Source organism: Nicotiana tabacum, chromosome 14, assembly GCF_000715075.1.
Source record: "Nicotiana tabacum cultivar K326 chromosome 14, ASM71507v2, whole genome shotgun sequence".
Taxonomy (NCBI): domain Eukaryota; kingdom Viridiplantae; phylum Streptophyta; class Magnoliopsida; order Solanales; family Solanaceae; genus Nicotiana; species Nicotiana tabacum.
In genome coordinates, this window is record NC_134093.1 from 4,299,952 (window position 1) to 4,326,534 (window position 26,583).

Genomic DNA, 26,583 nt, shown 5'->3' on the forward strand with positions numbered 1-26,583 from the left:
CATTCCCGAACTTACATCAATTAACTTACGACGAAACTTTAACGTACGAAAATACGGGATGTAATATCTCATTTTCGAGCTTTCGTCAATTTACTTATGGAGTACTTTTATGTACGAAAATATGGGGTGTAAAAGTAAGCCGACAACATCAATAACCCATAATTTCTTTTAAATACTGAAAATATAATATTTAAATTTAAGAGTAAATCCCACAAACATAGATATAAACACTCCCAAAATTTGGTGTCACTGAGTACATGAGCATTTATACATTACAAGTCTAGAAAATATGGTCTATAATAATCTGAGACCAAATATAATAAATAAAAAGATAGGGAAGGAGAGACAAGGTCTGCGAAACATGGCAGCTACCTCTGAATCTCCGAAAAATCGACTGTAGGAAAGAATCAATACTCACTGTATCCGGGATCACCTTGATCTGCACACGAAGTGCAGGGTGTAGTATGAGTACAACCAGCTCAGTAAGTAACAAAAATAAATAAAGAACTGAAAGTAGTGAAGAACTGAAATTTCATATCAAGTTTGACCGAAACCGAAAATAATGTTTTTCAGAAATTTGTAAAATAGTGATATATGATAGCTGAAATGCAGCAAATAATGAAATCAATGCATCCTCTTAAAGTAACAGTCATTCAGTCCTCCCATTCAGTCCAACCTCACAGTCACTCTTTCCTCATAATCACTCATTTCTCACAGTCATTTATCACTCGACACTCGTCACTCGCACTCGACACTCGCACTCAGTAGGTACCAACGCTCACTGGGGGTGTGTATAAACTCCGGAGGTGCTCCTTCAGCCCAATCCCTATAACAAGCCAATCATGGAATAAAACAATAAAACATGCTGTGGCGTGCAGCCCGATCCCATATATATCCTCACAATTAGGCCCTCGGCCTCACTCATTCATCAACCTCTCCAGTCTCTCAACCTCACTCAGTCATCAGCCCAAAATGATAATATGATACATCAATAAATAGCAATAGAGACTAAGATATGATATGAAATGAATGAACATAACTGAGTGTGAAATTTCAATTTGAACATATAATTTAACCACAGAAATGACCCCAGTTGGTACCAACAATAATAACATATGCCAAAGCATGATTTTTAATACGAGGCTCGGCATAATTTTCTCTAACACGTAGAGAATGTATGGATATCAACAGATTATTCAACTAGACAGTTCCATGGAATTTGACCAAGTCGCCATTCCTACGGTGCATGCCCAAACGCCCGTCACCTAGCATATGCGTTACCTCAAAACAAATCTCATAACACATAATCTGGTGTTTCATACCCTCAGGACCAAATTTAGAACTCTTACTCATCTCAACTCGTGTAATTCTTTATTTCGCTATGCCCTTGCCACGAGAATTGGTTTCCGAAAGCCTCATATTTAGCCATAATTAATTCGATTCTGTCAATATAAATTATTGTAATTAATTCCATAAGGAAATACTAAAATCGAAAATAAACTCAAAAATTGGCCGTGGGGACCACGTCACGGAACTCGACAAAAGTCACAAAATATGAACGCCCATCCAACCACGAGTCCAACTATACAAGTTTTACCAAATTCCGACATCAACCCGACCCTCAAATCTTCAATTAAAGTCTTTGAATATTTCTACCATTTTCAACCCAATCTTTACCCATTTGAACTCAACACTATTTCCATAAAACTTATTGATATGTATAAATAATACTCTTACACCCAAGAATCATACTCTTAATCACCTATCTTTACCTAAACTAAAAATTGAAGATTAGGGGTTAGAACCTTACCTTTTGGGTGAAGATCTTATATTATTTCCTTGTTGGATTTCAAAGTTTGAACAAGATCTTGATGAACAAAGCACTTGAGCTTCTTCCTCTATCTACAATACTCACCCTTCTCTCTAAAAATGTAAGATTTTTGCTCCAAAATGAGTTTCAAGAGCTATAAATTCAAGTTGGGTCGGGTTATAAAAATCCAAAAAATAATGCTCCGGACAGGATATGCAGTTGCATATGCGACCGCAGATTGGATATGCTGTCCGCATATCGGCTGCAAAATTGACCTCCAGAACTGGGAAAAACCTGCCTGGGTTTGCGGTCACTATGTGGCTCGTAGGCCTGTTTTGCAGTCGCATAATGAACCGCAAAATAATTCTGCCGTCGCATAGTCAACCGCAAGATTGCATCCAAAATGGCCCCTTACCTGCCTCACTCTACGACCATTACACGGTGCGCAGAGTGATTCTGCGGTCGCATAATGGACCGCAGAAATATATTTTTCTGCCACAAATTTTCTTTACTCCCAGTGCATTGTTCAACCAAAAAAGTCTGAATCGCGGCGAGCAAGCTTGCCGAGAGAAATTTCTATAATCTTTGTACTAATTGATCTACCTCGGCACTACAAAACCTTAATTTTTTTAGTAAAATTCTTGGAGGCCGTTACACATAAGTCAACATGCGGTCAACCTTTCAACATAAATTCTAAACCTTGGAACTAGGTGTTCCAAAACCTCACCGGACCCGAACCAATTACCCCCGACAAGTCACATAACAAATGTAATGCATAAATTGAGCAGTAAATGGGGAACGGGGTTGCAATACTCAAAACGACCGGTCAGATCGTTACATGAAGTTAGTAAAAATACAAACTAAAAATAATAAGGATAAAATAGTGGAAGACAAAATGTATTCTAAATAAGTTGTAATGAATTATTATTAATATTATTTGCATTTATTCAAAAAAAATGGCAACTTTTAAAAATTTTATATGTTAAGTTAATAGTTGTAAAATAGTAGCTTGACATAATTTATTTTTAGACTTTACATTGTCACTTATTAATTTTTTCCTATGAGCTATAAAGCCAACCTCATCATTTCTCAAGACCAAAAGCTTTAATTTTTTAAATTATTTCTATATTTGTTAATAAAAATATTTTTATGTTATTTGTTTATTTTTAGTGTTAGGCTATAGAAATAACAATATTTTCATAAGATATTCCCATATAAATCCTCAAAAATCACAATAAGGAGTATATGCCGACATCCATGGGCAAGATTTCTCCTTTTATTGAGCTAACAAATGGGCAACAATAATTATTTTCAAGAACTAGCATTTGTTTCTTTAATTTTAATTTTTTAAGTCAAATATACTATTTGATAATATTTATATTATTTTTAAAATTATGTATTCAATAATATGGATACACGCGCAAAGCGCGTGCTTTAAGACTAGTTATTATAAAAACATGAATACAATGTTGGTTGACAAAAATATTCTTTAAATAATCTTCCATAAAAAACTAATGTAGGATATAACTGTAATATTGGATAGAATCCCTTTTCTGTTTGACTCTATTCCTTCTCTTAGGCAATGAGTATCTATACTATATTAAAAATATGAAGTCCCTTATCGAAATGTCGTTCGTCTTTTTTACCCGTTAAAAATAACTTTTGCACTAGACAAAATAGTCGTTTAATTATTTTTCTAATAATTAGGTGTTCTAAATCAACTAAATTTTATACATTATGTTAATAATATGTAGAAGTTCTAAATCAACTAAAATTTTACATACTAAAAATTCCTTGTCTAAACTTCTATATAATGAGGCCTAACGTCATATTTCCTTTTTTGAGATAAAGAAAACTTAATGAGACTTAGAATAGGTATTACATTGCTTCGTTGGCCAATGATACATATCACTTTTTATGTCCTAATTTTAGTATTAAAATATTGAACTTTCAAATCTTTTCTATCTATATTTACTTTACAAAAGTAAGAAAAAAACAAGAAGCTCAAACAATTAATATTCTTTAATTACAATTAGTGCAAAAAATGTGTTAAGCAAAATTGTAATTATAAATATATATTTTAGAACATTTCTTTATGTATATTTTATTAGGATGCTAAGCACAAGAGAAGTAAATGAGTTTAAGTGGACTTCTTTTTCTGATTTCTACTGTTATTAAATGAGAATATATGTCATACTTGTTTTCGAAAGTCTAATTCCAATTAAGTTCTAGCTTTCTAGATATCGTTTTTGTACAATCTTTGAAAAGTTCACTAATCAATAATAAGACAAATATCTAACAAGATATTTAAGTGTAACGATCCGACAGGTCGTTTTGAGAGTAGTAGTCCTGAGCTCCTAATTATTGCTCCCTCTATTTCATTTTGTGGTTATGTAACTTGATGGGAGGATTTGTTTTTGGTTTCGAGTAAAATGGGACACATAGTCCATAAAATGGAAGTTTAAGTTGTAGGAATTGACCGCAGTTTGAACTGTATGAAGATGACCTCGGAATGGAGTTTTGACGGTTCCAATAGTTCCGTAGGATGATTTTGATCTTAGGAGCGTGTTCGGATGTTGAATTGGATGCCCGTAGATAATTTTAATGTCAATTGGCGAATGTTGGAAATTTGATGAATTTTGAAAAGTTTAATCGGGAGTGGACTATTTGATATTGGGGTCAGATTCCGGTTCTGAAAGTTAGAGTAGGTCCTTATTGTCAACTATGACTTGTTGTCACAACCTAAAATCCAACTAGTCGTGATGATACCTAACCCAACCCGCTAGGTAAGCCAGTGAACCACTAACCAATTCCAATAACAATAAATAAAGTAATTAAGTAAAGAAATTATGTGAATCTTATACTTTTTCCAAGAACTGCTAGTACAAATAACGAGCTTCTAAGAATAGAATTTACGAAGCTGAAATGAAATAAATACATCATTTGTTTGAAAAGTACATAAACAGAGTTTTACAGATCTCAAGCTACCACGAACAAGAGGCAGCTACAACCGGGACACAGGTACATCTTCAATTTCAGCTCCTAACAAACACAACAATATCCGCAACCAACATTTGCACGCAAGGTGCAGAAGTATAGTATGAGTACAACCGACCCCATATACTCAATAAGTAACAAACCTAACCTTAGATTGAAAGTAATGACGAGCTAACAGAAAGGTCGAGTCCAAAACGAATATTTCATAGCAATTCATAACAGCATAGTACAATAATAAAAGAAGAATCTCAGAAATAAAATGCTGAGTTCGTTCACGGTTCCAGAAAAATAAGCATTTCTTTTCATGTATCTCAATGAAAATCCAAATCTTTTACCAAAAAGCCAATATACGAGTAAGTTTGAAAACTTTGATTTTTTCCAAAACTCCTTTCAACAAATAGTAAGATGTTTCATTTTCAGATAGCATAAGGAAGGTACTTCTCTATGCCTACATGTCAAGATATAGGTAAGATAATAAATATCCCCAAAATTGGGTAGTAGAAGGAAATGCACCTCTATGCATGTATCTCAAGTACGCATGTCGAATGCAATGCATCTCGATTATGAGCTCATGTACTCACACTCTCAGAGTATTCAATCTCATTGTCTCGCATTCTCTCTCACTATGCTCAGCACACTCAAACACTTAGCATTATACCACAGCCCGATCCCTATTTATAACCGACTGCGCTCAATGGGGGTGTGCAGACTCCGGAGGGGCTCCTTTCATCCCAATCGCTATACTCTGCACGGACAACTCATGTTCTGTATGGAAAACTCACGTGTCATAATATCAATATCTGGAATCGCACGAGCAACTCACGTGCCGCACGGACAACTCAAGTGCCACACGGACAACTCAGTGCTATAATATCAACATCTGGAATCGCATAGACAACTCGCGTGCTATAGTGACAGCATCCTCACTATATCAACACTCAGTCATCAATCTCTCCAGTCATACTCACGGGCTCACAATGTCATGAAACTAGCCCGACAACAATGATATGATATATCAATAAATAACTGAGACTGATATATTATGAAGGCATGAATATGACTGATTACGAAATATCATTGAAATAAGTGAGATGACAGTAAGAAACGACCACTATGGGTCCAAACAATATCGGAATTGTCACGACCAAATTACATATAAGGCCGTAATGGCACCCAAAACCTTTGTCAAGCAAGCCAACACTGATCAAACTAATGGTTTCCCGTTCAAATAAAATACTAAGTGGAAAATATTTCCTCATTTGTTAAAGAGATTTAGAAATTTGCGAATGTGTCATAATTAAACGGAAGCAAGCGAGTACAAATCATAATCATGTAAACAAATCCAAAATCATAAGTCTATTTGAAAGGAACACTACCCTACTATCTGAAAGGAAATAGACAGAAAAAAACATAAGGTGTAACGACTCGGCCGGTCGTTTTGAGAGTAATATCCCTGGTTCCATATTTACTGTTTCCCCCGTATCTTTTTCTGCTTATGTGACTTGTCGGGGGCTTTTGTTTTTTGTTTCGGAGTATTTTAGGACACTTAGTCTCTAGAACAAGAGCTTAAGCCTTAAGATTCGAACCGTAGTTGGAAATGTGTGAAGACCACTCCGTAATGGAGGTTTGTCAGTTCTGTTAGCTCTGTTGGATGATTTTGGACTTAAGAGTATGTTCGGAATGTGTTTTGGAGGTCTGTAGCTCATTTAGGCTTGAAATGGCGAAAGCCGAATTTTTGGAGATTTTGACCGGTAGTAGACTTTTTGATATCGGGGTCGGATTCCGATTCTGTAGTTGGAGTAGGTCCTTAATGTTGAATACGACTTGTGTGCAAAATTTGGTGTCAATCGGACGTGGTTTGATAGGTTTCGACATTGTTTGTGAAAATTTGAAGTTTCAAGTTCTTTAAGTTTGAATTGGAGGGTGATTCGTGATTTTAGCATTGTTTGATGTTGTTTTAGGACTCGACTAAGTTCGTATGGTGTTTTAGGACCATAGCACTAACTCTGGTATTTTTGAGGTAACAGACTTGGCATGGAAATCAAGGATGGCGCGATATAAGGATAACCAGTACATGCCTAGGATGACCTGAAAGTCGGTCATATCAAGTAACAAAATGTCCGTTCTAGTCTTGTAACTACAGAATGTGACCACACAGGATCGATAGATCCTATCCACAACCACAGAGTCACCCACATGAGTCGACATATAAATAGGAGTACCCAAGGACTAACGAGGAATATCCAGGAAATGAGCAAACAGAGATGATACATATAAATAGGTTGACCCTGGATCAAATAATATCGAAACATCCCTACCGCAGACATAAATAATACCTGTGATCACGACATCTAAGGCCACTGTATCTGGTCTGGCCGGAAAAGCATAACATCTAGCTGGAGCGCCGGCTGGCTGGCCTCCACCTGGCTGAACAATAACTGGCTGACCTCCCTCTGCCTGGCCTCCACGTCTAAGATGGCCCCTACCCGCCTGTCCCCCACCTCTTGGCGGTCGGATGGCTAGTGCTGCAACCATGTGTTGATGACCCTGCTGTACTGCCTTGCCCCAATGTCTGGGACAAGTTCTCTTCATGTGATCCGGATCTCCACACTCATAACAACCTCTCGGTACCATAGACTACTGCCCCGAAGTCTGACCTTGATGGCCTAAATACCCACTAGAAGAACCCTGGATGGCTGGTGGGCGGTATGAAATCTCCGGCATGGCACTGAAATAGGCATAGGAATAACTCTGATAAGCTGGTGGGCAATAAGAACTCTCTAGCATAGCACTAGAATAGGGTCGCGCTGGAGCACCCCGAGGAGATGGTGGTGCTAGATTTGTGGGCCTGCTAGGCTGAACTCTCCCAAACTGACCTTTGCCCTTAGCCGGGGCACCTATACACTCTCCAGAGAAATGGGTCCTCTTGTCCTGCTGCATCTGCTCTCTACCCCTCTGGCAGTAGCCCTCAATCATTCAAGCAATCTCCACTACTAGCTGATACTCAGTACCCATCTCAACCTCCCGGGCCATACTAGACTGAATACCGGGTTGCAACCTTGCAACAATTCTATGCACTCTCTCTGCGTCGTTAGGAAGTATCATATGTGTGTGGCGAGACAACTTAGAGAATGTCGCCTCATAACCGGTCACTGACATCTGACCCTGCTCGAGCTGCTCGAACTGACCTCGTATCTCTTCCCACTGAGAGTATGGAATATACATGTCCAAGAAAAGTTGTGTAAACTGGTCCTAAGTCATGGGAGGAGAACCTGTTGGTCTGCCAAGTAAATAAGACTGCCACCATCTACGGGTTCTTCCCTCCAGCTGGAAAGTAGTGAAATCCACCCCATGGGACTCCAATATCCTCATGTTGTGCAGTCCATCCCTGCACCGGTCAATGAAGTCTTGGGGATCCTCATGCCGCTCAGCCCCGAAGATAGGAGGGTGTAGCCTAGTCCATCTATCTAATAGCATATGCGAATCGCCGTTAGCAACTGATCTAGGTTCAGGTGCAATTGCTGCAACTGGTTGGACTCCGCCCACTGGCAATGTACCCGGAGTCTGATATACTGCAGCTGCATGCCCCGGAGCCTGGTCAGTAGGGGTCTGTGCTCCTCCTCCCGACTGAGATGTGGTTGGGTCTGCTGGAAATAAACCAGCCTGAGTCATAGTGTCCATGAACCGCAGCATACGGCCCATGACATCCTGAACACCCAGTGCTGACATGAAATCTATTAGGGCTGGCTCTACGGTGGGCACCTTACCCTGCTCTTCAATGACGGGATCCTCCACTGGATCTGCTGGTGGTGCTACTGGGACAGCTCTGGGACGCCGTCGTCCCCTACCTCGGGCCGATGCCCTCCCTTATCCTCTGCCTCGGCCTCTAGCAACCGGGGGAGGGCAGCTCCTCCCGGGTCTGGAATGTCCGCCGTATGCGTCCTCACCATCTGTGAGAGAATTATAGAAAGGGATTTAGTATACCACCAACTGCATGATAGTAGATGAATAAAGAGTAGTTTTCTAACACCCTATAGCCTCTCGAAGATAAGTATGGACGTCTCCGCACCGATCCGCAAGACTCTACTAGGTCTGCCCATAACTTGTGAGACCTACATGAACCTAGTATTCTGATACCATGTTGTCATGACCCAATTCCATCTTAGGCCGTAATGGCACCCAACACCATTGTCAGGCAAGCCAACACTAATCAAACTAATGGTTTGCCGCTTAAATAAAATACTAAATTGATAACATTTCCTTATTTGTTAAAGAATTTTGAAATTTGTGAATGTGACATAATTAAACGGAAGCAAATGAGTACAAATCATAATCATGTAAACAAATCCAAAATCATAAGTCTACTAGTGTGTGTGCCAAAACCTGGTGTCACAAGTATGTGGGCAATCTAGTAGAATATACAAAAGAACACTAGCCTACTGTCTGAAAGGAAATAGACAGAAAAATAAAACATAAGGGAGACTCCAGCTGCTGCAGAACAGGTCCGAAGGCAGCTCACCGTGAAGTCTCGAGATGGGATCAAATCTGCACACCAAACTGGTAACCAGATGCACCTGCCTCAAATCCTGTACAATTAAGTACAAAAGTGTAGCGTGAGTACATAAATAATATGTACCCAGTAAGTATCTAGTCTAACCTCGAATAAGTAGTGACGAGGGGTCAACTCCGACACTTACTAGGGCCAATAACATAAAAATATAAAATTCTAATTAAGCATGATATACAACAATAAGACTCAGAACAAGAGATAACTGGACAAGTCTTCAGAAATATTTAATAGCTTGAATCACTTCCTTCCTTTAAAACATATGATCACACAAACAATGAATTTATACCGATTATGAAAGGAACTTCCAGTTCTTTTATCACACACGAATACCACCGAGGACGTTCGGCCCTATCCAACATAAATGTAAATTGTGGACTACCGAGGGTCGAACAACGCGAACCATAGATGCATCTACTATACCGCTCGTGGATCATAAATGTGACGCGGTCAAATATAAATTTATCAATAAATCATAACCCTTTCTTGATTCTTTTCAAAATAAATACAATTCGACTTGAAGTTTTTAAATCCTTAAAAATCCTCAACTCAGTTCCAATTGATACAGTTAACAAATATAATCAAATAACGGTGTCCACATGCATGGTGAAAACCTAAAACTACCCGGACATAAACAGGAATAGTAGCTACGTACGGACTCTCATCACTTCGTCCGTACGTAGCCCCCACAGATAGCAACACATATTAATTAAGTTCACCTAGGGGTAAGTTCTCTCTTAGAAGGTTAGAAAAGAGACTTACCTCGTCACAAAGCTTACTTCCCAATTCACGAATGCGCTCAAACGACTCGGAACTAGCCAAACATTATATAAATCAATCAATCTATGCTCAAAAGTTCATAACTCCACTATTAAAGTGATTACCCAACCAAAATTGCAAGATTCCTAAAATTCATCACCGGACCCACACGGCCGGATTCCGAAAATATTTGAATAAAGTTGTTACCCAGAACCTTAGGAACAAAATATATGATTTTCACTAAGTTTCATAATTATTTTTGTGGTAAAATCTCATTTAAACCCTAGGTTTTTCATCTCAACCCATAATTTTTACCAATTTTCATGTGGAAATCTACCCATAATATATGTACTAAACTCATATTTAGAAGAAATTACTTACCTCACAAAGTTAGGTCGAAATCCCCTCCTTAGAAGCTCTCAAATCGCCCAAGAGTGGATGATATGTGATAAAATAGTCCTAACCCGTAATAAATGAGGGTCACTACCTCCAGCGGTTTCCGCACCTGCGGTCATAGGGCCGCACCTGCGCCCTCGCTTCTGCGGACAAGGGTCCACTTCTGTGGAATTCATTGGGCCGACTGGGATCGCTTCTGCGGATGGGAACCCGCTTATGCGGTCCGGCTTTTGCGAAGGATGGACCGCATCTGCAGAACCTGGGCTGCCCTCATTTGGCCGCTTCTGCGAGGCTTCGTCCGCACCTGCGAGCTCGCACCTGCGGCTGACAAAGCGCAAATGCAGTTTTGACAGATCTGGTGCGTCAGTTGTTGCTCCAAATTCTTATCTTGGTCCGAGCCTCTTCCGATTGACACTCGGGGTCCCGCTCGAACATACCAACAAGTTTGGAATCATAAAACAGACTCGCTTGAACTCTCGAAACGCCCAAAACAACATTAAAACTAAGAATCGCACCTCAAAACCAAGTAGATCAAACTTAAGAACTTCAAGTTCTTCAATTTACTTCTAATGCACCGAAACATGCTTAAACTACTCGGAATGACACCAAATTTTACGTGTAAGTCTTAAATGACATTACAGAACTATTACCGGTTTCGGAATTCCATTTGGACCTCGATATCACTGAAACCTACTCCAAAACAAATTTAAAGAACTTTTAAAACCTTCAAGAACCAACTTTCACTATTAGGTGCCGAAACGCTCCCGGTTTATCAAAATAACGATCCGAACATACTCCCAGGTCCGAAAGCATAATACGAATGTATTGGAACCGCAAAATATTGCTTCCAAGGTCCTTTACTCAAAAATGTTGACCAAAGTAAACTTGGTCTTTTGAGCCAACCTTAAGGAACCAAGTGTTCCGATTTCAACCCGAACATTTCTAAATCCCGAACTAACCATCCTCGCAAGTCATAAAACAGTAAAAGTATGTACAGGAAGTTTTATTTAGTGGACCGGGGTGCAGAAGTGTTACACAAGGTGCAATAGTGTAGTATGAGTACAACCGACCCCATGTACTCAATAAGTAACAAACCTAACCTTAGGTTGAAAGTAGTGACGAGCTAACAGAAAGGTCATGTACAACACTAACATTCCACAGCAGTTCATGACAGCATAGTACAACAACAAAAGAAGAATCTCAAAAATAAAAGGCTCAGTTCGTTCACAGTTCCAGAAAAAAAGGCATTTCTTTTCAAGTATCTCAGTGAAAATCCAATTCTTTTACCGAAAGACAATATACAAGTAAGTTTGAAAATTGTGATTTTTCCCAAAACTCCTTTCAACAAGTAGTAAGATGTTTCATTTGCAGATAGCATGAGGAAGGTACTTCTCTATGGCTACATGTCAAGATACAGGTAAAATCATAAATGTCCCCAAAACTGGGTAGCAGAAGGAAATGCACCTCTATGCATGTATCTCAAGTACGCATGTCAAATGCAATGCATGTCGATGATGAGCTCATGTACTCACAATCTTTGAGTATTCAATCTCACTATCTCGCATTCTCTCTCACTATGCTAAGCACACTCAAACACTCAGCATTGTATCATATTCGATGCGGCGTGCAACCCGATCCCTATTTATAGAAGACTGCGCTCACTAGGGGTGTGCAGACTCGGGAGGGGGTCCTTTCAACCCAAGCGCTATAATCCACACGAACAACTCACGTGCTGCATGGACAGCTCACGTGCCATAATATCAATATCTGGAATCGCACGGACAACTCACGTGCTGCATAGACAACGCACGTGCTATAATATCAACATCTGGAATCGCACAGACAACTCACGTGTTGCACGGACAACTCACGTGCTATAGTGACAACATCCTCACAAACAGGCCCCCGGCCTCACTCAGTCATCAATCTCTCCAGTCTCACTCACGGGATCACAATGTCATGAAACTAGCCCGGCAACAATGATATGATGTATCAATAAATAACTGAGACTGAGAAATGATATGAATGCATGAATATGACTGAGTACGAAATATCAATGAAATCGGTGAGATGACAGTGCATAACGACCACTATGGGTCCAAACAATATCGAAATAATGCCTAAACATGATATCGAGCTTGATTGACAGCTTAACTACCTTATTACATAGTGAAAACACTGATATAAACAACGTAGGACCACTATACAGTGCCATGGAAACAACAAAGTCCCAATTCATATGGTGCACGCCCACATGCCCGTCACCTAGCATATGCGTCACCTCAATACCAATCACATAACACGCATTTTGGAGTTTCATACCCTCTGCACTAGGATTAGAAGAGTTACTTACCTCGAACAAGCAACTACCAACACCGAGAAAGCACAGAGATGCTCCAAAGATGTCATTCCGTGTGTTCCGACCTCCGAACGGCTCGACACTAACCAAAAACAACTCAAATGTCTCAAAAAATGCTAAAGGAACCAATCTCGATCGCAAAAGATCAAATCTTGAATTAAAAGCCCAAATTCGGCCAAAAGCCCAACCCGGACCCGCTTCTCGAAACCCGACAAAATTTAAAAAATCCAACAACCCATTCAATTACGAGTCAAACCATACTAGTTTCACTCAAATCCGACTCCAATTCGATATCCAAAACTCACAAATTCACAATATGAAACTTTAGGCCAAAACCCCCAATTTCCCCTTTAAAATTCAGAATCTCATTACCAAAAACGAAGATAGATTCATGAAATATAACCAAAACCGAGTAGAAAACAGTTACCCGATTCATATGGTGAAAATTGCTTCAAGAATCGCCTCAATTCGAGCTCCATAGCTTCCAAAATGTAAAACTGTCTGAAACCTTAGAAATAGAGTACTATAAACACTGCCTAGACGTCCTCTTTCGCGAACGCGGGAAAACCATCGCATTCGCGATGAATAAAACTCACACTGCCACAAAAGTCTCTATGCATTCGCGATGCACCCCATGCGAACGCGATGAACACTTATGCCAAGCTTCGCGAACGCGACTATCCTTAAGTGATCGTGTAGAAGAACGCTCAAATTCACAGCTGCCAACCTCAACACTACACGAATGCGATCCTCCATACGCAAACGCGAAGAGGACCTGCCCAACTCTACATGAACGCGATACATACTTCACGATCACGAAGAATAATTTGCTGCTTCCATCCAAATACACTACGCGTTCGCCATACTTGCCACGCAAACGCGATGAAGAACGGAGACCCTAGAAAAGAGCAGAACACAGCAGTACCAAAATGATCCGAAATCAATCTAAAACACGCCCGAGCCCCTCGAGACCCTGTCCAAACATACCAACAAGTCCCATAACATAACACGGGCCTACTCGAGGCCTCAAAACACACATAACAACATTGAAACAACAAATCACACCGCAACTCGAAATCAATGAACTTTGAAACTTCAAACTTCCACAATTCATGTCGAAACCTATCAAATCACGTCCGATTGATCTCAAATTTTGCACACGAGTAACATTCGACATTACAGACCTGCTCCAACTTCCGGAATCGGAATCCAACCCTGACATCAAAAATTCCACTCCCGGTCAAACTTTCTAAAATTTTAACTTTCGCCATTTCGAGGCAAATTCAACCACGGACCTCCAAATCACAATCCAGATGCGCTCCTCAGTCCAAAATCACCCAACGGAGCTAACGGAACTATCAAAAGTTCAATCCGAGGTCAAATTCTAAAAGTCAAACTTAGTTAACTCTTTCAAATTTAAAGCTCCCGAGTTGAGACTCATTCTTCCAAACCAGTCCCGAATAACCTGAAAACCAAACCGATGATTCACACAAGTCAAAATACATCATACGGATCTACTCACGCCCGTAAACTACCGAGCAAAGTGCTTAGAACGATCGGTCGGGTCGTTAAATACTGCCCCACTTAAACATATGTTCATCCTCGAACGTGTCCAGAGTTGTTCTCAAAGCCATCAAACCGCCATATAGCCTTAACATGAACATACCCGGGGGTGATCACACGTCACTCTATCCCATACAAGTCAGATAACACAACATAACTGAAGTTTCTCAATTCAACCTAGCCCACAAGACTTTGAATCAAATTTCTAACATCTGAAATTTCTTATAGGGTCAGAATTTCGCATCTACATATTGTATAAGTCTGAACAAGCTGTACAAAAAGCCTTAACCATAACTCAAACACTCAAATTCAAATACCACATAGCTCAAATGCTCGAAGCATTGATTTTTAATTACAGTAGCTACTCAAATCAACCCAATGTCTGTAATAAACCTCATATCAAATAAAACGTTGTTCTAAAACCTTCATACACTGCCGATGATGAAAGAAACACGCAGAACTGATAACCATTCATCAGATCAACCAATCATGGAATTCCCTCTCATTCGACAAGAACTATAGCAAATTCTAAGCCGACTTTTGATATTAGCCTTCCGAACAAGCCGTAATCAATTCCGATAGTATCCATCCTAGGCCTAATGATCTCATCTCATACAACACAACCGCTCTAGTGACACGCCGTGTCAATATAATCTAAAGCCATAACCCATGCGATCTCGGTAGAATGTTCCCTCAAGCTCAAAAAGTACCACCACAACGCAATGCTAAGAACCTATCACACACCATAGAACCAAAACACACGAATCTAACATGAGGGATCATATTTCCACATAACTCCACTGCAATGCGGGACCCTATCCAAATACTGGTCCATATGAAATACCTCAAGCCACCCTACTAAAAATCAATAATCATGAACAATTCGACATCAAGTACTCAAAGTGCATTACCATAACCACGATGAAGCAAATGACACAATGTCACACAAAACCTCAAAGAACATAACCAATACTCCATTAACCGAGCAATAACCAATACTCTTCTCGCTCAAATTTCACTATAATGAGCCAATAGAACCGCACCATATGTGCATATAACCAACAAATCACAACTCCTCGTAGCATAGAAGAGTAATTTATAGATCATCTCAGAACACAAATAAGCTCAACAACAGCCGAATGGCACATCCCTCAACAGTAGCAGTATGGAACCAACTAATCTGGCTTGGTGCAGAATACACATCCTAATTAGGCCTACCAATGGACCCCAAATCGACTCTGGTCACCCACAAATAGATAAATAACCCTCCAAAAATCCACAATGACTGAATCATAACACATACTATCATCTGGCTAGCTTCGGCCACAACCTCACAGTCCACAATCATGAAACAATCTGTTCTTGAGAACTCCCAGCCTCCAAATCCATAAAACACACGAATCACCATATCTGATTCCATCTCCACTGCCATAATGTCTAACACATCTCTCATACACGATCATCCCACGAGAAATACTTCTAAAATTCTTCCGTGCCACATAGCAAAATTTGAATATCAGCAGTTGATCAACCAGGAGAGTGCCGCAATACCAATGAAGTATCCATAAATCTAAACACATTGCCCCTTCTAAAATGCACACCCTTCTCAGGCAATACCAAGTAGTAATATCATTCACCTTGTCATCTGAATCCGTCCATGTTGCCTACGAATTTATGTCCTTCCCTTAAAAACTGAACTGTGACCTTGCATAAGCAAATCTCAATCCCACGCAATACATCGCGTCTACCATGCCATCATGCGAAGAGTACAAGAATCTCATAATTAACTTTGACTCACAAGCAGAATATATACCCGATCATTTAGAAACCTTTCATTTGATCTTATCCCGGAGAAAATTTCAATACGCAACATATTCCTCACGCTGGTAGGAAATATACCCCTTGAACCATGGTAAAAGCCAATGAGAACTCTTCGAAACCCATTTGCACACAACCAATCTATCAGAATCGAATCTCTCTAACTCAACCCAGCCACGCAAGTCGCCAAAACTCAAGAGCATTGCCACGAAACACATGTGGAGACCAACCACATCATAGGTGCCTAAAGAACCAGTTATATCCATTACTGTGCTGATCCAACCTACTACCAAGCTGTCTTATTTCTCCAAGTCCTTTCCATACTGCCTTCAAATTCATACTTCTCCTTGCTAGAACACCACGATCCTTAACCAAATTTTACCACACAAGAGACACGCCCTAAGGCCATAAACCACTAACTCCTCTCTTAAGTTCCCCAAAGCACCACAACCGAGATACCCACTCTAAAGAGACCTTATGTTACCTTCTTGATACTTAAATGCATATTCCACAATGATAAACAAAATGCCACAAGTCTTAACACCATCCCATGCAAATATCAGATCCTAGCCATATACCAATCCAAAATTCTCAATTTTTACATATAATCCTTGAATCCATTAGAACCATTCTCGAGAGTCATCCACTCCACTCAAATCTCAATTGATCCAATCAAACAGACCGAATGACCTGTGCCCCATTAGCACAACAACACCCAAAGAAGTAACAATGCCTTAATACCACAGATCGAATTCATACTCTGTGTATACTACATCCTTCGCGAATAACCACTCAATTATTTTATGATTCCCGTGATTTTCATATACTCCTAAAGTGCCATAACCCGCATCCAGAAATTTCCTTACTCGAGTCATTCTCAAACTCAATCTCCACAAATCATAACTAATCCACAAGTATGCCTTAGACCAAAATTAAAATTTAACACATAACCATGGAATCAAATTGTCAATAGCAGGCTCCCCTACTTGGTCAAAGCCATAAATTAAAACACTCAATAACTCACAATACCCATACTCTATTATTGTCATAATACCGTAGTCAATACAACAAAAACAATTCTTTTCAAGCTCACACAACGCCAACTATAAAGATACCAGAATCGTCCGTTAAGCTCGCATTCATTCTCTTAATACTCAGGTCAACTTTCTCAACCAGATTCAAATTCAAATCCCAATACATACGCCCCGTCGGCAGAAAAGAAACTCTCTACTCACATCATAAGGAATACACCTACGTAGATTACTCCGCAGGGGATAACCTACCTGCTTAACCGTAAATCAGTATCTTGCTAAACCCTTTCGCAGTAGGAATCTTGCTAACCTTAACCCACCTGGGAATCTTGCTAACGTTAAATCAGTATCTTGCTTACAATTAATATGAAATCACTTAATCTTTATGAGTCCAACTCATTAACCAGACATGAGAATTTAATTTGCCCCAAAATTTAACAACGTGAAAGATCCATCAAAACATTAATACTCAGGATTGTACCTCATATCAAAATGAAAATCAAGAACCCAATGGCCTTTCCTTTACATTTCAAAGAAATCCTTCTCGTCAAATTCAAACAATCGGAACACATCTCGCAATCACATCACACTCACCACATAGTCATTCCACCACTCATGGATCCACAAATTCCACTCGTAGGGACATTACCAGACATATGAGTCAAATTATACAAGTTACCACTGAAGCTACCGACTGCCTCAAGTCCTCCAGACTGCCTCTTCCCCAAAACACAGAATACACATCTCGCACCGCATTCATAGTATCACAAGTCACTGAAGCACAACTAATATCGAGCACTCACATGCGCATACGAATGCGTGAAAGGAATTCAAAGAGTTACACTTCAAGCTGAATCAATGCAGCACGATAAGGAAATAAAGATGGGAAGTGTATCCTAAATGCCATGTAGCCTCTCGAAGATAGGTATGGACATCGACATACCGATCCGCAAGACTCTACTAGACACTTGCTCATGACTTCTAAAACCTATGAACCTAGAACTCTGATACCACCTGTGACGTAAATTTCAACTAATCGTGATGGCACCTAACCCAACCCGCTAGGTAAGCCAGTTAACCACTAACCAATTCCAATAACAATAAATAAAGCAATTAAGTAAAGAAATTATCTGAATGTTATACATTCCCTAAGAACTGGTAGTACAAATCATGAGTTTCTAAGAATAGAATTTATAAAGCTGAAATAAAATAAATACATCGTCTGTTTAAAAAGTACATAAACAGAGTTTTACAGATCTAGAGCTACCACGAACAAGAGGCAGCTACAACCGGGACGTAGGTACATCTTTAAATCTAGCTCCCATCGAACATTGTAACATCAACCACCAACATCTGCACGCAAGGCTTAGAAGAGTAGTACGAGTACAAATCACCCCGTGTACTTAATAAGTAACAAACCTAACCTTAGGTTGAAATTAGTGATGAGCTAAAAGAAAGATTAGGTCCAACACCAATATTCCACAGCAGTTCATAACAGCATTGTACAATAACAAAAGAAGAATCTCAGAAATAAAAGGCTCAATTTGTTCACAGTTCCAGAAAAATAGGCTTTTCTTTTCAAGTATCTCAGTCAAAAAAGAAAATCTTTTTACCGAAAGCCAATACACGAGTAAGTTTGAAAACTGTTATTTTTCGCAAATCTCCTTTCAGCAAATAGTAAGATGTTTCATTTTCAGATAGCATGAGGAAGGTACTTCTCTATGCCTACATGTTAAGATACAAGTAAAATCATAAATGTCCCCAAACCTGGGTAGTAGAAGGAAATGCACCTCTATGCATGTATCTAAAGTACGCATGTCAAATGCAATGCATCTCGATGATGAGCTCATGTACTCACAATCTCAGAGTACTCAATCTCACTGTCTCGCATTCTTTCTCACTAAGCTCAGCATATTCAAACACTCAGCGTTGTACCATTTTTGCTGCAACGTGCAGCCCTATCCCTATTTATTGTCGACTGCGCTCTTTTGGGGGTGTGCAGACTCCGAAGGGGCTGTTTTCATCCCAAGCGATAGAATCCGCACGAACAATTCATGTGTTGTACGGACAACTCACGTGCCATAACATCAATAACTGGAATCGTACGGACAACTCACGTGCCGCATGGACAACTCACATGCTATAATATCAACATCTGGAATCACACAGACAACTCACATGTTGCACGTACAACTCACGTGCTATAGTGATAACATCCTCACAAGTAGGTCCCCGGCCTCACTCTGTCATCAATCTCTCCAGTCTCACTCACGGGCTCACAATGTCATGAAACTAGCCCGACAACAATGATATGATGTATCAATAAATAACTGAGACTAATATATTATGAATGCATGAATATGACTGATTACGAAATATCAATGAAATCGGTGAGATGACAGTAAGAAACGACCACTATGGGTCCAGACAACACGGATATCAACAAAGTAGGACCACTATACAGTGCCATGGAAACATCGAAGTCCCAATTCACATGGTGCACGCCCATACGCCCATCTCCTAGCATGTGCATCACCTTAATACCAATCATATAACACGTATTTCGGGGTTTCATACCCTCAGCACTAAGATTAGAAGAGTTACTTACCTCGAAAAAGCAAATACCAACACCGAGCAAGCCAAACGATGCTTCAAAGATGCCATCCAGCACGTTCCGACCTCCGAACGGCTCGACACTAACCAAAAACAACTCAAATGTATCTAACAATGCTAAATGAACCAATCCCGATCGCAAAAGATCAAATCTTGAATCAAAAGCCTAAAACCGGCCAAAAGTCAAACTCGGGTCCGCACCTCGGACCCCGACAAAATTTACAAAATCCAACAACCCATTCAATTACAAGTCAAACCATACTAGTTTCAGTCAAATCCGACTCCAATTCGATATTCAAAACTCAAAAATTCACACTATGAAACTTTAGGCCAAAACCCCCCAATTTCCTCTTTAAAATTCATAATCCCATTACCAAAAATGCAGATAGATTCATGAAATTTAACCAAAACCGAGTAGAGAACACTTACCCCAATTCATATGGTGAAAATTGTTTCAAGAATTGCCTCAATCAGAGCTATATATGTCATGACCCAAATTAGCCCTCCGTAAGGTGTCGTGATGGCACCTAGTCTTTACGACTAGGTAAGCCTAATATTACGAAAAAAATAAAGAAAACACAGCATTTTAAAGATAAACAACATATTGTGAATAACCAAGAGTAGTACCACTCGGCATATACAAAATAATTTACCAAGAACCGAAATATCACTAAGTCACAAACTGCTATAATCTATGTAGCTCTATACGAAAGTCTGAAGATAATAAAGAAAGTCTCTAGGCGAGGGAGTAGAAGGAGACTCCGAAGATCTGTGGACGCAAGAAGTAGTACCTTGATGTCTCCTAGAATCAGTAGCACGCACTAACCCCGAGGCTGATAGCTCGCACCTGGATCTGCACACTAAAAAATGTGCAGGGAAGGGCATGAGTACACCACAAAGGTACCCAGTCAGTGCCTAGCCTAACCTCGGTCGAGTAGTGACGAGGTCAGGTCAAGGCCCTATCGGAGTAAATATAATAAATTAAAAAGTTTAAGATATAAGTAAAATTTACGGTAACACAATTAAAGAATTTCTCAAAAATTTAATAGTTAAGGGAGTCCTCGGCTCAGAACAAGGTAAACACAGTGGAGAATCTCCTGAGATACCGTCCCGTAGTTCCAAATGAATATGCAGTACAGGAGGATCTCCCGGAATACATCCGTAGTCCCAAAGTAAATATGCAGTGTTGGGGGATCTCCCGAAATATCCGTAGTCCCAAAGTAAATATGCAGTGCTGGGGGATCTCCCGGAATACGTCCGTAGTCCCGAAGTAAATATGCAGTATAAGGGGATTTCCTGGAATACGTACGTAGTCCCAATTTAAATATGCAACGCAAGATGAAATGGCAGGTATGACATCGAGTTATACAGTTTATACTGAACACATATAAGGAAAATAGGGACTTAACTAAGCATGGCACACAGAATGTCAAATAGATAGTTAAAACATGTAAGCATGTTCTCTAGTCTAAGTTTAACAATTAAACGTATTAGTGCAATTTAATTAGGAAAAATAGTTTATGATTTAGAAAGGAAAAATGGGATTTTTGCAATAATAGCCCGTGTACGTACTTGTCACCTCGTGTACACGACGCACACACATCAATTAATATCAAACTCTTAAAGGAAAGTCCCGAATACAAGGTTAGGCAAGCCACTTACCTTGAACCGCTCAAATCAACTCGATATCACGTTCTTGCCACGAGTATCCGACTCCAAATGACCCAAATCCATTCAAATTAATTGCATAATGTAAATATAACTACAGGTAACTAATTTAGCTAATTAATTCGAACCTAGAGCGTGAAATTAGGGAAAACACCCAAAAAGTCTCCCCGGGCCCACGTCTCGGAATCGGGTAAAAATTACAAATTATGAACACACATTCACTCACGAGTTCACTCAAACAAACATTATCCAATTCCGACACCTAGAACACGATCAAAACCCAAAAATTCAATTGGGTAACTTTTTACCCCAAATTCCCGCTCTTTCACTCAAATCCCTTTATTAAATGAGGCAAATTGCTATAGATTAATGAAATATACAAGAATTAGAGTTAAGAATTGTTACCCACTGATTTTCTCTCAAAACACTTGCAAAATCGCATTCTCCCGAGCTAAAATTAGAATTGGTGAAAAATGAGGGATGAACCCTCGAAGCTGCCTCTTCAACCCAGCGATTTCCGCACCTGCGCTCATGGGGCCGCATCTGCGGTCATGCACCTGCGGAAAAATCATCACAGGTGCGAAGGTCACTTATCCGGGCTGGGGCCGCATATACGGGCAATTCCTCGCACCTGCGGATACTGCACCAGCTATCCAAATCGGCGCATCTGCGCATTTCACTAAGGCAGCCAGGATCCACACCTGCACCCACGCTTCACACATGCGGTCAAACTTGCACAATTGTGCTCCATCACCAGCTCCACTAGTTCCGCATTTGCGCACTCCCTCCGCACCTGCGGCCTCCCTTCCGTAGGTGCGAAACACCAGAACCAGCAAAGGCACCAGATTTCTTAAGTCCAAATTCATTCCGTTAAGCATCTGAAACACACCCGAGTCCCCCAGGACCTCAACCAAACATACCAACCAATCCTAAAACACCATACAAACGTAGTCAAGCCTTCAAACTACATCGAACAAGACCAAAATCATGAATTAAGCATGGATTCAAGCCTAAGAACTTAAAATTTTCCAAATTCTACAAATGACGCTGAACCACATCAAATCTAGTCCGAATGACCTCAAATTTTACATACAGGTCACAAATGACACTACAAACCTACAACCACTTTCGAATTTCCATTCCAAGCTCGATATAAAAATTTCCACTATCGGCCGAAATTGCCGAAAAAACTAACTTTCGCCAATTCAAGCCTAAATCTACTACAGACCTCCAAAACACATTCCGGATGAGCTCCTAACCCCAAAATACTCAACAGAGCTAACGGAGTTGATGAAATTCCATTCCGGATCTGTCTTCACATTGTTCCGACTACGGTCCAAAGTCTAAGGCTTAAACTCACAACTAGGGATCAAGTGTCCCAAAGCTCTCCGAATTCAATAACCAAACACTCCGGCCAATCCCAAAAGCAGAAACAAATGTGGGAAAACAGATATTAGGGGATCGGGGCTCTAATTCTCAAAACGACCGGTTGACCCCTCCACTGGACCTTTACTGAAGCAATATTCTTTGACCTGAGCTTTCTGACCTGCCTGTCCAAAATGGCTACGGGCTCCTCAACATAAGATAGATCGTTGTCCAACTGGACTGAGCTAAAATCCAATACATGAGTTGGATCACTGTGATACTTCCGGAGCATAGATACATAGAATACCGGGTGAACTCCTGCTAGGCTGGGAGGCAAGGCAAGCTCATAAGCAACCTCCCCAACTAGCCGCAATATCTCAAAAGGACCAATGAAACTTGGGCTCAGCTTGCCCTTCTTCCCGAACCTCATGATGCCTTTCATAGGCGATACCCGAAGCAAGACCCGCTTACCAACCATAAATGTCAAATCACGAACCTTACGGTCCGCATAACTCTTCTGCCTGGACTGGGCTATGCGAAGTCTCTCCTGAATCACCTTCACCTTATCTAGAGAATCCTGGACTAAATCTATACCAACAATCGGGCCTCGCCCGGCTCAAACCTTCCCACTGGGGACCGGCACCGCCTACCATACAAAGCTTCATTCGATGCCATCTGAATGCTCGACTGGTAATTGTTATTGTAAGAGAACTCTGCAAGTGGCAAGTATTGGTCCCATGACCCTCCGAACTCCATCACATAGGCATAGAGCATATCCTCAAGAATCTGAATCGTGCGCTCGGACTGCCCGTCCGTTTGAGGGTGAAAGGCTATACTCAGCTCCACCCTAGTACCCAACTCTTGCTGTACGGCTCTCCAAAATCGTGATGTGAACTGTGTACCTCTGTTTGAAATGATGGATAGTGGAATACCATGAAGGCAGACAATCTCTTTCATATAAATGTCAGCCAACCTCTTAGAAGAATAAGTGGTCAACACTAGAATAAAATGAGCTGACTTGGTCAGCCGATCCACGATTACCCAAATAGCAATGAACTTTCTCAATGTCCATGGAAGTCCAACTATAAAGTCCATGGTGATCCTCTCCCACTTCCACTCTGGGATCTCTAGCCTCTGGAGTAATCCACCCGGTCTTTGGTGCTCACATTTGACCTGTTGACAGTTGAGACACTTGGCCACAAACCCAACTATATCCTTCTTCATTCTCCTCCACCAGTATTGCAGTCTCAAATCCTGGTACATCTTCGCAGCACCAGGATGAATGGAGTACCGCGAGCTGTGGGCCTCCTCGAGAATCAACTCCCGAAGCCCATCTACATTGGGCACACAGATCCGGCCCTGCATCCTCATCACACCGTCATCACCAATAGTAACATCTCTGGCATCACCTCGCCGAACCCTATCCTGAAGAACTAAAAGATGAGGATCATCATACTGGCGCCTCCTGATACGATCATAAAGAGAAGACCGAGCAACCACACAAGCTAATACTCGGCTAGGCTCCGAAATGTCCAATTTTATAAACTGGCTGGCTAAGACCTGAACATCCAAGGATAAGGGCCTCTCAGCTGTCGGAAGATGTGCCAAGCTCCCCAAACTCTCTGCCCGGTGACTCAAGGCATCGGCCACTACATTGGCCTTCCTCGGGTGGTACAATATAGTGATATCATAGTCTTTAAGTAGCTCCAACCACCTCCGCTGACGCAAATTAAGGTCCCTCCGCCTGAGAAAGTGCTGCAAACTCTGGTGATCAGTGTAGATATCACAAGGAACACCGTAAAAATAATGACACCAGATCTTCAGGGCGTGAACAATAGCTACTAACTCGGGATTATGGACCGGATAATTCTTCTCATGCACTTTTAACTGTCTAGATGTGTAGGCAATCACCCTACCATCCTGCTTCAATACCGCTCCAATGCCCATTCTCGAGGCATCACAATAGACAGTGTAGGACCCCGAACCTGTAGGCAATACTAATACTGAGGCTGTAGTCAAAGCTGTCTTGAGCTTCTGAAAGCTCTCCTCACACTCCTCGGTCCACCTGAACGGAGCACCCTTCTGGGTCAGCCTGGTCATAGGCGCTGCAATGGATGAAAATCCCTCCATAAAGCGACGGTAATACCCCGCCAAACCAAGGAAACTGCGGATCTCTGTAGCTGATGACGGTTTAGGCCAACTCTGCACTACCTCCACCTTCTTCGGATCTACCTTGATTCCCTCACAAGACACTATATGGCCCAAGAACGCAACTGAATCAAGCCAGAATTCACAATTAGAAGTTTTTGCATACAACTTCTTCTCCCTCAAAGTATGAAGCACGGTCCTCAGGTGTTGCTCATGATCTTCCCGAGACCGGGAATATACCAGGATGTCATCAATAGACACAATGACGAAGGAATCAAGATAAGCCGGAACACACTGTGCATCAAATGCATAAAGCCTGCTAGGGCATTGGTCAGCCCAAATGACATGAAAAGAAACTCATAGTGACCACATCTGGTCCTGAAAGCAGTTTTCGGGATATCCGACTCCCGAACCTTCAACTGATGATAGCCAGAACACAAGTCAATCTTGGAAAATACCATGGCACCCTATAACTGATCAAATAAATCATCGATGCGAGGCAAAGGATACATGTTCTTCATTGTAACCTTTTTCAAGTGCCGGTAATCAGTACAAATACGCATAGAACCATCCTTCTTCTTAACAAATAAGAACGTAGCACCCTATGGTGATAAACTAGGCCTGATGAAACCCTTATCATGCAAATCTTGCAACCGCTCGTTCAACCCTTTCATCTCAGGAGGAGCCATACGGTAAGGAGGAATAGATATGGACTGAGTGGCCGGCAACAAATCAATGCCGAAATCAATCTCTCTGTTGGGCGGCATGCCTAGAAGATCAGCTGGAAATACATTTTGAACGTCCCTCACTACTGGAGCTGACTCAATTGTAGGGGTATCAATACTGACATCTCTCACATAGGCCAAATGCGTATCACACCTCTTCTCAACCATTCGCTGAACCTTAAGAAATGAAATGACCCTGCGGGGGGTATACTCTAAGGTACCTCTCCACTCTAATCCTGGAAGACCTGGTATAACCAGTGTCACGGTCTTAGCATGACAATCAAGAATAGCATAATGAGGTGATAACCAGTCCATGCCTAAGATAACATCAAAATCTACCATACTGAGTAATAACAAATTGACTCTAGTCTCATAACCCCTAGGAGCAATTAAACACGACCGATATATGTGTTCGACAATGAGAGAATCTCCCACAGGAGTAGATACATAAATAGGGGAACTCAAAGAATCCCACGGTATCCCCAATTGTGGAGCAAAATAAGAAGACACATATGAATACGTAGATCCTGGGTCAAATAATACTGATGCATCCCTATGACAGACAGGGACGATACCTGTGATGATTGAATCTGAAACAACGGCCTCTAAATGGGCTAGAAGGGCATAGTACCCGGCATGGACTCCCCCTCTAGGGTGACCTCAACCTCCCCAACCTCCACCTCGAGCTGGCTGAGGAGGTGGGGTGGCAACTGGTGCTGGAAGAATGGCCGGAGGACCTGGTGGAGCACGTGGAGGCTGATAAG

The 26,583-nt window shown here is 40.9% G+C and overlaps 1 pseudogene; it reads right to left on the minus strand.

Annotated features, from left to right (window-relative positions):
- LOC142169198 (uncharacterized) overlaps nt 1–25,987 on the minus strand; it is a 93,762-nt pseudogene extending 67,775 nt beyond the window's left edge.
- Between the last annotated feature and the right edge of the window lie 596 nt (nt 25,988–26,583).